Source organism: Anabas testudineus, chromosome 9 (assembly GCF_900324465.2).
Source record: "Anabas testudineus chromosome 9, fAnaTes1.2, whole genome shotgun sequence".
Taxonomy (NCBI): domain Eukaryota; kingdom Metazoa; phylum Chordata; class Actinopteri; order Anabantiformes; family Anabantidae; genus Anabas; species Anabas testudineus.
Window position 1 is genome coordinate 4,806,137 of NC_046618.1, and position 17,417 is coordinate 4,823,553.

Here is a 17,417-nt window from a genome sequence, read left to right on the forward strand (position 1 = left end):
ACCTTTCCCACATCTATTGTTCTAATACAATGGTCAAGGCTTCTTGTGATGATCTACCTCTTTATACACTGTGCTAAAATCACATTGTGCCACAACATATATTGTAAAACATGTTGAACCACAATGCTTTATTCCTATTTAGTTGTGTGCACAGAATGACAGGATATCAGAGAAAGACTGAGACTATTATTTTGACTCTACTATGTGTAGGGTAGTTATAATTTATAAAAAACAACTAATCCAAAGAAAACAGCATAGAATTCTTCAAAAGTGTTACATTTACTTTTATCCCCAATATTACAGTTTATCCCGAACTAGCTGTTGAACCATGTTATTCAAAACCACAAAAGTCAGCCTTTGTATTCATAGTCTGACTGTTCTGTGCTAAATTGTGTGCCACTTAAAATAATTCACTGGATTAGGAAGAACTTTGACCTGCTGATGGTGAAAAGACGAGAAGTCAGAGCATTACATCTTAAGGATTCATCTTCTGGCCACCATGAATGTACAACATTTCAAAGTTATTCACCCAATACATTAAATGTCAAGATGTTTGTTTACTAATAAAAAATAAAATTGTCATTTTTGTGGTAGTGCTACTGGAAAGGGCACCACCACAGAGAAATCCATCAATTAGCATTCAAGATACATCAGTCTGAAGCAAAGTGGTGGACCAACAGACCAAACAACAGAGCAAGACTAAAACTATTTCCCTATTATGCCAAATGTTTATGTTTACATGAACATTAGCCAAACAATTTGTCACCACACTCAACATTTAGCAAGCATACAAATCTTCTTGGCTTTACATTTGAGCAGAAAATAACTGCTATATTTCCACATAATTCTGTCAAACCATCACTGTGTGATTTATCTGCATCATTTGGCTGCTGTCTGGTACTATACCTCATTCCATATCCAGGCTGCACTGGACACAAGAGCCCAGTGTGTTAAGATCAACAAAATGGGGTTCAGGGCTTGATGAAAAAGTCCAAGTCGAGCAGCATCTCAGTTCACTGAAGTGACCAATCATTCGGTGGTGTGCCCACCAGTCTCTTTTCTCTACAGCCAACCTGTGTTTTAACCCAAACATAACTGATCTAAATGATAAATGCAGATTAAAGCTGCTCACTTCTGTTTATACCCAATATGTTCCAAATTGAGCACTATGTAATTCAGCGGCTTATCACTCTCGTAGCCATCGACTTTCATCCGATGTCAGTGGTCCACTTTTTCTTTTCTTTTCTATTCTTTTAAATAATGGTGGGCTTCACTGATTCTGGCCTTGGGCTTGTGAGTTTGAACCTTCAGCTACTGATCCATGCTCCATTTTAATTGGTCACACAGCCTGGGGATTGTCTGGGAGACACTAAACAAAGGGGAGAGAGAGAGAGAGAGAGAACAACCTGATACAATCCTCATCACTCATACCACCTCATTATGTGAATAGAGTGGGCCTCACTGTGTAGCATGCACACATGTGCACACAACACAATACCTCGAGGATCCAAACTGAGCACAGGTGCTGCCTAGATCTCATGTGCAATTTGCCCTGGAGCAGAGAATGATGAACCCCTCCCACCCACCACATTCATTCTGCTCTGGCATTTTTAGGTGTTTATGATAAAGTTGACTGTCTCGATTCTGGCGACCGAATGACATTTCAAAGTGATGTATAGGGCATGGCTGCACGAGTAGTACCCTGTGCTACCCAGTTGACCTCTCAGTGTGCAAAAAAAGCAGCCTGGGTGGAGAGGGGGCACGATGGGGAACCTATGAGTCCGATCCATGAGTTACAGAGGGAGAAAGCAGGTTAATTTACTGCCTGTCAAGTACTGTCCAGTAAATCATTGACTAGTTAATGAGAAGGGTCTTGCTACCTCCCTCTCTCTCTTTCTCCCTCACTTAAACACGCACACACACACATACACACACACACTAAAAACTAAGAATCTTCACAGAGACACACACAGTTGTGAGGACACTGACATTGATAATGAATACATCCCTGTCCTTTACCCCAATATCAACCAACACATGTAAATCCCTGAGCCCCAACGCACACCTAACCTAAATCCAATACTAACAGTTGTACAGTAGATTACCAGGACCTGTGAAGGAATGGCACTTGCACTTACTTTACATTAACATACCTTTCCTGCATCTTCTTAGCCTGTTGTGAGGCTGTATTGGCCACAGGTCTTTTAAACATGAACAACACTGTTAACAAAAAATGAAATTGCAGACAAATACACCCAGAGGAAAATGTAGGCAAGACACTTCAATCCCTGCAACTCTTGTCTTATCATTAACACGAGACATGGACAATTTACTTCCTTCTTTAGTGATTAAAGGTGATGCACATAAGCGCTACACTTGCTGCACCAAAACAGTGCTTTCAAATAGTTAGTAAAACATTGGTAGAGTGTAAGGATTAAGAGAAAGCTATGAGAATATATGCACAAGAGCAACATGTGCATAATCCAGCCCTTCAAAGGCTGAAAATAACCCCAATAATAAGATGTTATGTGGTCTGACCTTGGGAGTTATTAAAAGAGGAAGCGTTAACTGTAACATTTTCCTGCAGCAGCTAAGACTTTGAAGTGCGTAAATCAATGGGCTGTTATGACTGCTGACATTTTTAGAGGATTACAGCTGTCTCATTTCCACATCTTACATTTCCTGCTCCTGCATAGTCAGCCAGCATTGACAGGAGCCCTGGCCAGGATTCTAATGTCCCCCAGATGCTGGCCAGAGCTGGGCGAAAGGCCACATCCAATCAGCAGCACCACCAGACAATATCAAAGACCAGTGGGCGAAAGGAGATGGGATTGGATGACAAGCAGTGACATAGAAGGCGGGAGGCGAAGGAAGACAGAATGAGAGGTTGAATCTCATCAGCTTGCCTTTAAAGATGAGTCACCACAGAGCAGATTATTGCACAACATCCACGACAGAGGGTTCAGACAATGGGAACAAGTGTCTAAAATCACAGAAAAATTGAACAGACAGATTACTGACTTCCACCCGTGATGAAAAGCAATGACTGTAAGCAAACATGATGATAGAATGAGCTAGCTCAGATGGAAGCAGGGAGCAGGGGAGGCAGATGTCACTTTCGAGCAGTAGGCAGGAAAGAAGACACATGGTAGCGCAAGTTGGCTGAAAAGACAAGGAGGGGTTAGCCAACATGTTGGCATCATTTACCTGTATCACCACCTGCTGCCATGCCAATGGTTGGCTAGTAGTGGGGTTGGGAGGTAGGTTGGCATGCTCTAACTGCAGGGTGACATTGCGACGTTCCTCCTCCAGCGCTCGAGTTAGCTGCTCAAAACGTGCCTCCTGCTCCTTCACTGAGGCCAGGATGCTGGCAGCTGAGCGAACATCATAGTCCTCCATGTCCAGTGTAGGTCACAGTTGTACAGATCTTCAAGTTGAAGTTGAGAGCAGAGGGAAAAGAAGGGAGGAAGGGGCACGAGGTCATTAAAGACACTCAGGTCCAGCAGGCTAGGTGAGTGGCATCAACAGGCTGTTGCCTGCCGAAACTTGTTCATAAGCTAGGATGGGGTACTGATAATGTGGCATCTCAGCCTCTGAACGAGTGTCACGAAGACAGAACCAAGATGACACGTCAAAACTGAATATGAAGAACAGTTTATTTGAATGAATGGGAGGTAACAGCGTCTGATAGAGCCTGTTACAATCAAATGTGTTTAATTTAATCTGGGATTTTTGAGCCAATAGGAGGAAAGGACAAGCTCAATGGTTGATAGCATGAGGAAAGTCCATGATTTTTCAAGCCCAGCACAGCAAGACAATTAGGATGCTCTGCTGGGTACCAATTATGATTTTGTTTTTAGAAGTTTGAGCTTTCTTTTTTTAATTAACACAATTCTGGCAATACAAAAACAATTCAATACAGTTTTGCTGGAACATTAGTGCAGCAAAATGAAAACATGATTGACCAATTCCAAGCATTACACAGGGAATGAAACAACACAGTGGACACTCACAGACGGACATCTAGAAGCTGGAAAGGAATGATCGCAACCCTAAAAATAAACAATCATGGAGGAAAGGCACTGTCACTGTATATAGTCATGCACAGCACCATAATGCATTTTGGCACACAGGACGTGCTGCAGGCACCAATCAAACACATGCAAGCTTCCTAAATCTACACATACAGAGACATCCAGACACACAGGTCTGGTATTGCTCACACGCTGTCTATCATAACCAATCATGATGCCCAGATAACATTTGCCAGCCACAGCGCATATCACTGTCACACACACCCTGATATCCATAACTGATGGTGGTGTGATATCAAGGGGGTTGGCAGCACAATAACAAACAGGGTTGGTATTACCAATCCACTAAAATACAGACCTAGTAAGGTAAGGAGGCTTAGAGGTGTTAGAAAACAGACATCCCCCACTCAAACAGAAGAGCGAAGAGCTGGGAGAGAAGGGAAAGAAAAACAAAGGGAAGACAAAAGAGAAAATGACAGAGGTTAAAACAGAAACGACAAATAGCATCGTGTTTTTATGACTGAGTTGTATTTGTCTTGGTAAAACCAAATCAAAAACAAACACATACATTTAAACTGGCCATATGTGTTTTAGAAAACATTTCAATTTCATGTTCACATCACTCTAGAAGCACTTTTCACAGCTAAAGCACGACTGAGTCTTTACAGCCTGTCTACACTGAGAGCATTCAAGCCACATTTACACTCATTGTACCATATCTTATATCTTAAACATATAAGTTATAATATAGTTATAAAAGAATCCACATGTGCACCACTCAGATAATGGTTGTTTTACTCGTGCTTCTGTTAATACAGAAATTCAAGCGCTCATTGAGGAAGCAGGTTAAATGAAGCGAAGGTACTTAACAAATACCACAAAATGACATTGGGGCAGGAAACACATTACATCAAAGCATTTTCAGTATTTTGGAGCTGATTGTGCCACTGAAACACACAAAGATTGAGGAGGAGTGATTTGGCTCAGCAGGGGATGATCAATGCAGATGCCACCATTAGAATCTCAAACAGGCCAGATTACAGAAACAGAGTCTATGTGCTTCTTTGTGTATATGTGTGTATGTGCACATAAACAGGATTCATTCTTCACATAGGAGATGGAGAGTATGAAGCCCCTTTTCTCTTTGAAGCACACAATCCCTCTTTGATGTTTGTTGCACACTGATCATTTATTTATCTGGAGTGGAGTTTCATCTGACACAACTCTTCCTTCATTCTTCCTTGCAAATCAATACCACAGAGGGATCTGTGTTTCAAAGTTAAACTCTCATTACTTACTCATGATTGTACTGTTTTTTAACAGTTTTTATTACTGGCATTGTTTTATCAGCTGGTAATTTAGTCTCAAGATGGAAACAGTGCAGTGTAAATACTGTGTCCTTGTCTGGTTCTAAAGATATAAACTACTTGAGATGAACTACTTGAGATAACTTACTCTACAGCAAAAGGGTAACATTAGCCATGTTGATTGCACATACTAGTTGACGGACTTGATTCACACCCCTAGAGGGTTCGGTAGCCATTGCTTCCTGAGGCATAAAGGGAATAATATGGAAGGCATGTCAGCTACACCCCAGCGCTTATCATTAAACACCAACTTCAGGGCCTACTTAAAATAGCCCTGAATGCACAGGGAGGGGCATTTAAAGAATTCCCCCTTCCACCATGGCAGCCTGGTGTTTTAAAGCAGCAGATGTTTGCTAATGACCGGGGTCAGAGGGAATAAAAACACAGACAAGGTCTGCACATTTAACTCATTAACCAATTACACACACCCTAGTAAGTCCCAACTTGACTGTATGTGGAAACCTGTCAAAGTGATCAAAGTGCACCTCCAAGGACACAAGTGTCACACGTTAATGCTATTATTGGAAGATGATGAGTGGAGGTGATGATAATTAACCAAAAAGATGAGGTGAAAAAAAAAAAGTTTAATTAATAGCACAAAGAGATGTGAGTTAGATTAGATTACTCTTAAGGTGTAAACATTTTTAATTAAAATGAAAAAACAGGCTTATGCTCCATGTGTTGGAGTTGATGCAGCAGCCCACCACAGGCTTCGCTTGTGCTATTGCAAGGCTTTTCCTTGGATAAATGATAAATGTACTTCAGCGCAAACCTTCAGCTCTAAAAATAGCTCAGTAATAAATATATCCACATGCACACAGCCACAGTTTTGAGTGTATGTCGGCAGATGAGATGTAGCGGTCGCTCACTTCAAAGGCTTGCTGGAAAATCCAATAATAAATTCTTGGCACCGTATTCATCAGGTTCATTGGACTCCCTTAAAACAAATCTTCCAATGACAAAGACACTGTGCCATCATTCCCTTCTCTGTAGGTATGTTATTCTCAAAAAGAGATTTAAATGAGGGAGCTGATATTGGTGATTTGACTAAAGGACACTAAAACTAAATTACAAAAATACTGCCGCAACAAGAAGAATATCATATCTGGCTGAATTACAACCTTGGTGATTTCCCCAGTGACAAGATGAAATTGTTGTTTCGTGAAGGATATTAAAAGACATTCTGACCACTGCACACTGGAATGACTTTATTGACTTAACTTTTGTCCCTCTTTTAGAGTATGTAGTTGACTTTATAACAAGATATGCAGCTGATGGTGAATAGCAGTGGGAACGTCTCTATGTTAGTCATAAGGTCACCCAGGATCGTTAACAACAACTATACTGTGCATCTACGGCTTTCTAATCAAAAATGAAAGCAACATTTTAGGAAATATGGTAAAAGCTATGGCTTTTTTGCCAAGATATTAATAATGTCATGTCTCAATATGCAGCTGTCGCTTAACTTAGCTGACTTATCTTAACAACAGCTAACAGCTAACCTGGCTCCATCTGAAGTTGGCCAACTTTACCAAGCAGGATGTCTAAATAATGTTGTATTTCTGTCCTGGCTAAGCAAAGTGCCTTCAGATTAAACAAATCAGATAGTATGACAGTATATTTATTTAATTTAGAGGTGGAAGTAGCCAGATTGTTGCATTTAGAACCAGCTTTTACAACTCTTATCCCATTTCCTCATCTTTTCTTAGCTTCATTGTAAAATATGAAATCAACTAACCTTTTTTTATTTTAAAAGTAAATATGCAAGTTTTGTTAATTTCAAGTTAATTAAACTGGAGGAGATTGAACGAATGAGATCTGGAGCGACTAAGCAAGATATCAAGGGTCAAAGCAGCGTGTGGAGTGTATGTCGAGGGGTCCGGATAGTGGGTTATTAGGGGGATGGACAAACAGATTAAGAGGTAAAGGATGAGGCTAATTGAGTGCTGTCATCTGTGCCCTATATCGCATTAGAAACATTCACCTGATTAGAGACTAGGTGTGTGGTGGGATACGTCCTCCCACCTCACCACCAATTTGCCCTTTTCCAGAGGCTGTAATTGGAGCTGAAATTAATTCCTTGTCTAAACCCATGTGATGCCCATCTGAGGATGCAGCTCTCAGTGGGACAATTGGGTACTTAAAAACACCTGCTCCTTCTCCTACTGTGTACTGGATGTGTGTGGATGTAGCGGTGGGAGCGGTCCTCAATCTAACTGAATGTGCTTTTGATGATAATACATTCATATAGTCAGAAGAGAAACTGATAATATTAGGGGGTTTGCTTCATCTTAAACTGTCATTTTAAGAACCACTAATTGCAAACTACAAAGGAGAAATGTTCTCTTTTGCTAAGCTATCCAATATGTCAAAGCTCTTGTACAGAGTGATTCACAGTTAAGTGATTCATCATATTGACCATGTGATGTGTAGGGAATTTATGCTCACCAACAGAAAGGTTTTTGGTTTTAGAAACTCTTTAAAAGCACTACGCACAAATACAAAAGTCAGTCTGAATTAGGCTTATCTGTGAAAAACAAAGGTTTTTATTCATCAATAGATGACAGACAATTGCACATAATGACATAGCTGCCACATTTTAAGCATGTACCTGTAGCAAAGCAAGGTCAAGTTTTCAAGTGTCTTTGACAGAATGTCACTTGTTTCATTAATCAGCTAAGTGCTTTTAAAGAAAATAAATTACAATGCAAAAAAAGATGTAAGTGGCAGCTTTACCACTATGTGTCAACAGGCTAACATGTAATGAATGGTTACTAATAGAAAATTGTCATTACCAATAAATATCTAGTATTGAAGTAAGAAGTGGACTGATACGGTATGTGACATTTTAAAAAGATACAACAGAAGATACAAACTCACTAGGAGTCACTAGGAGTGATCCTTTTCCCACATTGTGATTTTAGAGATTTGTTCTAGTTTGGCTTCTCAGTTCTGGACTTGTAGAAACACAGTGGCCTCTTGAAAAGGGAACTCACTGCCTATGTAGAGTAGTAGTATAGAAGAAGAATATAAGGCTCATTTGAGCCAAAGACAACACAATGATTCTTATGTGTAGGTGATTAGAAGCTGTGTGCTTCTAAAACATATTTATAAACGCTATCTTCCATTTCTGGTACCAGATTGATTTAAATCATTGCATCTTTAAGATATATGTAGATACTTATTTATCACGAAAGCAACATGTGACACAATACTGTCTACTGTCTATAAGCCCTAACCCTTATTTCATCATATTGTTTTACCCTCAAGTGTTTTAGTCCAATTCAAGGACTAAGGAATATAATAAGCCATTTTAACAATAAAATGGTTACCGGTTTGACAGGATTAAATGCTGAATGCAGACAAAATCAAAAGAATCAAGCAACAACTAGAAACATGTTTAACTGTTTCTAATAAATCATTGCAACAAAGTGCATGCAAACCAGTCATTGTATCGAACTACAGGTGACAGACTTCACTCACTCACGCAGTGGACCAGAACAAACATCCTCTCCTGTTCAGCTCTAAAAACACACTGAAATCTGCGAGGAGAACTAAAACCGCTTTACCACCGACTTTTACCTCAGCTGATTCAACTGTGTGAATTATTGAAATCGGAGCATGTTTCCTGGAGGAAAAAACTCCTGAATGTATTGAAATAAAAATCATAAAAGGCACCTCAGCAACAAAGTAAAGTGAAGCTCCCTCGAGGAGAGATAAGAGAGAGAAAGTGAAGTCTTGGATTTGCAAACCAAAAAAAACTGTCAGGAAATGTAATTACTGCAATGATAAGCTGAACAAAGTGATTAAAGGAGGCTTGAGGTGTAGAGAGAGGCACGGGTACCTTTGATGTTGGTGAGTGCCGTCAGACCACAAGTAGACTGAGGACAGGCGTGGCACTGTTGGAGTCGACTTGCTTGTTCGGTCCGCCAGGAGAGATCTGTGGATGAATCAAGGACATGGAAGATTAAGTATTCAGCCAACCCACTGACTGATTTCTAATATAGAATTCTAATGTAATTTAGAGGCACATATTCAGTACAGTAGTATCACGGTGGGTTCGCAACTGTGCCCCGCTCTCAACCACAGAACATTCAATTGTCAGTGGCAACATCTCGTCCTCTCTTTGAGGGTTGACATGTTTGTGCAAAATGACTGGTTACCGCGTTTTTGCTGAATCTATGTTAGGATCTATGTTACAATCATCACCCAACACTTCATTTCACATTCTGTGCCACTTCCCCCTCAATCATGGCTACAACGATGGGATGTGCATACTGATCCACTCCTGGCACTGAACAGCACACTCACTTAACTCAGATAACTGTTGGCATCTATGTCTGCCAGTGGAGAAGCAATATATGGTGTGCTTAGATCAGAGTTTGATTTTTTTTACTTCATCGGTTGCGCACCATTCATTTACTGAACAAGTATTATTATATATATGTTTTTGTGTGTATTTTGTGTGCACGTAGCCATGCAGTCCTCCACCCTTTATGGGGCTAGAATGTGCTTTCAACTTACAAAGACATTGGGATTGATCAATATAAGAACTAAATTAGTTACTTGATACCTCATTTATGAAATAATAGGGAATGAGGACTATTATTTACAAATATTAGATTTTTAATTTATGTTAACACTAAACTAAGTTTACTGTAGGACAGAAATTGACATATGCATTTACTGGTTTGACAAGATTAAATAAAATGTCAAACTGTTTCACGCAGATAAAATCAAAAGATTAAGAGGAAGTCAATTTATTTATTTATGTATTTATTTATGTCCATCCATCCATCCATTTTCTTCCGCTTATCCGGGGCCGGGTCGCGGGGGGAGCAGCTTAAGCAGAGATGCCCAGACTTCCCTCTCCCTAGACACCTCCTCCAGCTCTTCCGGGGGGACACCGAGGCGTTCCCAGGCCAGCCGAGAGACATAGTCCCTCCAACGTATTTATTTATGTATTTATTATTATTATTATTATTATTATTATTATTATTATTATTATTATTATTATTATTATTATACAAGTAAACAAGTGATACAACTGCTATTACTACAGTTACTGCAGATAACTGTAATACAAAGTAATAAGAAAATGTTTGGGGTAGGGAATCACCCTACTTTTTAATTATTCTCTAAATATGTGAGGTGAAAGGTAATGGTATGGTCGATATCTGATTCTTAATAATGAGGCAATGCATACTCAATATGTCAGCCTGACCTTAATGTTCACAACACCTCAGAAATGTAGACATCACAGACACACAGAAAGGCAAACACCAGTGTCCGATACTGCAGTGCAAATTGGTTTTGATGCTTCGTACAATGGGATGAATCATTCTGCAATACACACCAACCTGTCCAGAGGCTCTGCTGCCTTTGATGGCTGAGGAAACAAAAGCCTGGCAGCAAAACCACTGGATCGACTGCACCCTTGAAGATGTCACTGCTGATGAAATCACACACACGCTTCCTCGCAGGCCATCTTTCATTTCAAGACTGGGGGATTAATCGGATGTAATGGTCCCTTAAAATTGCCTCATACTTAAAGCAACATTTCACTTTAGTGTAATATTGAAAAAAATACAATTCCCAAATTGAGTTCATCAGCGGTTCATCTCAAATATTAGCTGGTATTCATGGATGTAACTGAGGTTCAAACTGAAGAATTTGAAAATGTGAAAGGATGGTTTTGGTGAGGTTATTTTCTAGATAATTTCAGGGCAGCTTTTCTTCACCAATCCCTGGAAAAACTGGGAACAGCAAATATTGCCAACTGACTTTCCCCTAGAGTTTAAACTGCATAAATCTATGTTCAAAATCAGAAATATGTGATAATGCTTAAAGCTTAAATGTATACACTGCTCTACACATAATAATTATCTCCAGATGCATGACTCATGGCCAAGTTTGCATCAGTGAGTAGCAAAGGTATCCAATGTTTCATTAACTATGATCAGAAGACACCCACAGTGAGTAAAAGAAAAATCAATACAAAGTCAACTTTCCTCTCCAGGTTTTAGCTGGCTCTGGGATTAGAATACTTCTCCCTCTCCAGAGACTCCTGGGCGTGTTCACTTCAAGGACAGATAGGCTGTGAGCACCTTGGATTTCTGCTACGAACATCAAAGGTAAAGTTAAGCCGGGCTGCATTAGTTATCACCTCGCCTCTCTCTGTCTCTCCCTCCGGATTCTGGTTGAGACCCTACATCGCTCCTGAATGGAGATTATCTCGACTCACAGTCACAGCTCACAGTAACACTTTGATTAATACACATTTTATTCTACTTAACGTGATGCAATACTCTTGTAAGAGACTATTTCCTCTGGGTTGGCAGGTCAGCAGTACAACAAACTGGTTTGGGAAGGGGAAGATTAATTGGTCAGTGATGATAAATGAATGAATGATACTCCCGCTTCCCTCAAGTAATGGAACTTAACCTCTCAGCTTATCCCATGGAGCTGATCAGGGGTCAGCAGTAGAAGACGGATTATTCTGGGTGGCAGCTGAGGGTTCCTGTAGCTAAAGAGGTGTTGGTAAATGACTAGTTGTCACACAGTGTGACACATCGCTCAAACATGGACATCAAAGTCCTGCACTGGTCAATGTGGACTGTGAACAAGCTTGTTTGTTCAGCGACAAACTTCCACAGATAAATGAAGATGTAAAAGTGTTTGCACTCACAATACCTTTATCCAACCAGATTTATTTAGACAGCACAGAGTCACTTACATTTTCTCTGCTCTTGGTTCAGTGGAACATGTTGACAATCTTCAACACTGCCTCAATACTGTCGAACTTTCATGCAATATTTGTGCATCATGTCAGTGGCTGATACCTCACCTGCTGTACATTATGCAGACAACTGCATATTCTATCAGGACTCTCCAAACCCACATCATTTGGATAGTGCTCCAGTGTAATTCTGTGATGAATAATGAATGCAGAGTGAGGGTTAGCTAGCTGTCTGAAGGGTTGACTGTCTGGGGAATGCTACGCTGATCAAGACCTTTCGTCTGCTGTCAGTGCATCACAGAGGAACTGCAGTCAGAGTGGATAAGCAGACACTGTCTGTATGCTTGTGCGTCTGCATAAAGGCATGTGATTTCACAAATGCTCTGTGTACGTGGCATGGGTTATAAATGCAGAGCGCAACCTGACTAATTGTTTGGACGACTATGTAAATGAAATGTTAATTATGAATATAAAAATGTAAGTGGAAGCATTAATTATGAAAGACTACTGTGCCTGTAGGATAACATCCAAGATGCCCTCTAACCAAAGTGCCAAAACAGACAAGTGTTTATACCATCAGCATGCTGCCAGCATGTTTCAATGCCAACAAATAAGTAAAAACACATAGAACAAAATGTTACATTTACATTTAGTTATTTGGCAGATGCTTTTATCCACAACTTACAAGTGAGGTACAAAGCAAGAAAATATCTGAGCCAAGGAGACAAACTTTATAGTAAAGTGCTCTGGAAAGAGCTGTTTCAGTTGCATGGGGTATAAATGCAAGTTTTTTTTAAGTGCAGAGTGTAGAGATAGATTTAAGTGTGGAGAAAGATTTAAATGTAGAGAAAGGTTTGGCAGAGTTCTGTTTTCAGAAAGTTTTTGAAAATTGAGAGTGAAGCAGCTGAGCGTGCAGAGATAGGCAGGTCGTTCACCATCGTGGAACCACAGAGCTGAAAAGTTTAGCCTGGGATCTTTTGAAGGTGGGGAGAGGGAACCACAGGATGTCGTTCACTTGCAGAGCGCAGTGAGCGAGAGGGATTGTAGACCTGGATGAGGAAGTTCAGGTAGGCCAGTGAAGCTGTGTTCACCACTTTGTAGGTAGGGATCAGGGTTTTGAGCCTGATGCAGCTACAGCCAGTGCAGTTTATATAGGCCTCATATTTCTTGTAATCTATTTGCCCTCATCTTAAGTATTGTTCTTCCCTCCTATCTCTCCACAATACACAGCACAGTTGAACAACACAAAAAACGTTGCAACTTATTGCAGATGGTACGACACCCTGTACTATGACAGAATCCAGTGACAGCTCTGCATTTCCTGGTAATTGTTCAGCTGAAAGCAGAGCTAAGACACATTGTACTGCAAATGCTCCTGCGTGTGCAGGCAGTGTTTGCAGAGTTCAGCAGCTAATTGAGCATTTTAAAAGAAAATTACAGTCCATCATCATTAGTCTTGACAAACACACAGGCTTGCATCACATGAAAAAGAAGAGTGGCTTAGGTTTTAGAACTCTGTTGCTCATCCTACAGAGCTGACCTTAGCTAATGCTTCTTTAAATTTCAGGCAGAACAAAATGATTCTGCCTCATCAAAGCTTACCATGTGGAGAAGTAAATAAAGAACAAGTGATCAAAAAATGCCCCGCCAAAGAGAAAGTGATTAGTTTGTTCTTTAAATTTGCAGTTTTAGGTTTTGTTACGCTTTTGTTGTGCAGTAGGTGACTTTGAAAGTTTAATTTGTGAAGGATTTATCAGAGATAATACCAAGCTGATAATACCGAGCTGCCCCATTGATATCATGACCTAAAGGCGGGGAACCATCCTGCTTCATGTACCTGTGTTTGAGCTGAACACTACACACAATAGTCACAGATCTTTTGATAGTAGTAGAAGAAATAATAGAATATTCTCACTAGAATTATCTTTTTTCCAGAAGACATTAAAACAATCATACTCTAAAACACTCAAACCTCTGTTTAGAGTAAAATCATACGATTATTTCCTGCGTTTAACTCCATCGTAATGCACATCACCTTGCTTCAGTAAAACCTTCTCTTATCTAATTGTGTCTGGCAGTTCAACTGGGTTCCCAGATAAAACTAGCCAAAACCTGCATGTTGCTATTTAAATAAGTTATGTAACCTGCTAATTTACCTATCCATTATTACCATATTAATAAATTAAATACATTTAAATGGATACATTATCACACATGAACAGGGAAAAAGTTTTTGCTATTCATTTTATTCAATATTATCTCTTTCTTAAAAGTTGATTTAGCCACTTGACCTGTTACTCACTGTTAATCAGAAGCATTTTATATTTTGTAAAAAGAAACAGAATTATGACAAAATTATTTTCAGTTAATAATTTAACATAAAGTATTATTATTAGTAGTAGTAATATTACTGTTATGTATGTAATGTTAATATTACTTTTGCATATCTGTAATGTTGCTACTAAAAGACAGGTTCCACAGTTCATGTGGGCAGTCAACCATTTAAGTGTGATTAGAAGAAAAATCACTGCATTAATCTTATCTCAGGATTTGTCTTAAACTGTATTTACATGCAAATTTATGGCATGTTAATCTGCAATCTACAGTAATAATGCTTTTTAAGTCTGTTCCATGACAAAATCTCAATCAGTTTTCTAATTCCTTTGTCTGAAAATCAGTTATTAGTCAATACATTTCACACACTGTACATGTAATCTTGACATATTTACGTTTGTGCATTATTACAAACACTATGTCTTTTATGTTTACTAACAAATATTTTATGATCATGGAATAACACACCAATTTCCTGCAGACTGAAGCAAGTATCTTAGTCAGCAATCCACTGAACAAATATTTGTTTGATCTGTCTGATTCTGTTTAATGTGGCAATCCATTCCAGCCCAACCCCAATCTACCCAAAGGTCCCACCCTAATTACCTACCACACACGCTACTTTCTGGCTTGTCTGGATGTGCTAATGCCCTGGTTAGTGCAGAGGGGTTAATAAGCGCTCTGGCACAAATTGGTTATCACCTGACCCATTTCAGTTCGCTCCTTGAGTCCACTCATCTCTCCTGAGACACAGAGTTACAACTAAGGGACAAGAAATCTGAATTAAAGTTGCCAGCTGAGGTTAGCTGGATCTTATTGGTTTAATTAATATATCATCATTACAGATAGTGGAATAGTGGTAATAATAGTTATATTTGTAACTCTGGGTATTTCTGCTTTTTCTGGCCGTGCTTGTTTACTGACTAGTAAAAGCCATCCAACCTTTTTTTAAAGAGCTGACACCTTTTGAAACTGATTAATAGCACCAACTCAAAGCAAGTCCTGTCACTCTTTGATAAATGGTAGGTAACATAAAGCCTCTGAATGTAACAACACTTTGACATATCAGATAATCTTGGTTTTAGCAGGATTGTATGATAAGATTCAGCCGATGGTTGATTAGAGGAGAATATTGATTTTATGTGTCTGTGACTGACTAAGTGTGTGCACATGTCCACCCCAGTGGCACTGTGAATTCAAGCCCACTCCACATGCTATGAAATGAGGATCAGCCTCACTGACGGAACAGCAGAACGTAGTGAGGGGGATTTATTTTATTTTATTTTTTTACACCCTGCTGCTTATAATTAAACATCAATGTGGGGGATTTCAGTGGGGGGGTGCAGTCTCAACCTTGCACTAGTCAAATATGTAATGTGTATTACTGCAAACTTTGGTGCCCACGCAGACAGAGGAAGACTGGAGTATCAGTGAATGAGAACTGGAAGGAAGAGGATAAAGAAGGAGGCCAGTATGTGATGTTACATGCATTGGAGCTCAGTCACACTCTCATAACAGCATTTGTAAAAACATATGTAAAGTCATAATAAATAAAACACTGATATGGACAAAAATGACTAACACTGTCAGAACATCTTTTATTTACAGCCGTTCCCCTCAGCAGACGCTGCCTAAATGACTAGGACTCATTAACATTTATCTCGGTCTACAGTTCTGAGGAAAAACTGTCTGCAAAAGATACACGCTTGAAATTAACTCAATGTTTGTTTAAGTGATGCCAGGCCTGTCTGCTGACAACCGTGAATTAAAGGTGCCTGAGATGCTTCTCACTTTGCTTCCTTTCTTGTTTTTTTTCTGAGTCACAGTTCATTAAAGAACAATAAACACTTTGTTTATGCCCATTACTATGTAATTAAGAAGGACATATTGTTAGCAGCAAGCGGATAAAAACTCCAGGGGAGAACAACAGATTAATTGTTGACAATTCAATGTCTATCTGCAGTTAACTACTGAAAAACATATGGCCATTCATGCAAAGTGAGGCTTGAAACTGTATCTGTGTGTATGTGTCTGTGTGTGTGTGTGTGTGTGTGTGTGTGTGTGTGTGTGTCTCTGTGTGTATGTGTGTGTCTGTGTGTGTGTGTGTGTGTGTGTGTGTGTGTGTGTGTGTGTGTGTGTGTGTGTGTGTGTGTGTGTGTAGTGGACATCCATCATGAAAGTCACCACTGGTGCCGTGACACTGACAGTAATGAAGGTGACTATGACATCAGTCTTGATTATTATCTTCTGTTCCCAAAAAGTGACAAATATAGTAAAAGTAGAACAACCAAGTTTAGAAAGCCCTCAACTGAGAATGCAATTACTAATCAACCCTAAACCTCAAACATCCACTGAGTGATATTTGGCCCTTAAAATGGCACTACCCTGGGGCAGGAATAAGAGAAAAAGCCAACAGTAATTGGCCACCACCACATTTTGGGTAAAATAAAGCTGCTATTTTTAGCTACATAAGTATAAGGCCCAATTTCCTGGAGTGGGACTGGCCACTATAGACTAGAAGACCATACTAAAGTAACAGCTACAACATTTCACAAGGGGCCCTTGTCACTTTTTAAGTCACATATGATTATACCGCTAGCCCAGAACTGCCTTTCATTCCTGCAGAAACAAAAGCCCACTCATGAGACTTTCAAACTACATCTGCAACACCTCAGATTCAATTATTTGACCTCCTATTTCAGGGTGCAATTCACTGCAACAATGTAAATTCTCGTCCTAGAAATAGCTTAAAAGGGAAATCAGAACTTTAACAAAATAAATTTTTTATATAGCTGGGTACAAAATCTACCACATGCTGTGAGGTGGCCTGTATGAAAACAGAGCTCTCTGAGCAGAACTTGTTGGACAGTAACTTTTTACATCTGATACAATCACTGCTGCCCCAATACCCGTTGCAGAAGAAGTATTAGGTAATAATAAATA

At 39.6% G+C, this 17,417-nt stretch overlaps 1 protein-coding gene across 1 annotated transcript in view; it reads right to left on the bottom strand.

The window, feature by feature from the left end:
* Positions 1-17,417, bottom strand: part of arvcfb (ARVCF delta catenin family member b) — a 177,504-nt gene that overhangs the window by 102,842 nt on the left and 57,245 nt on the right. Inside the window, exon 3 of the mRNA XM_026342936.2 lies at positions 9,246-9,341. The gene's annotated coding sequence lies outside the window, so the exon portion shown is untranslated. The remainder of the gene's footprint in view (positions 1-9,245; positions 9,342-17,417) is intronic.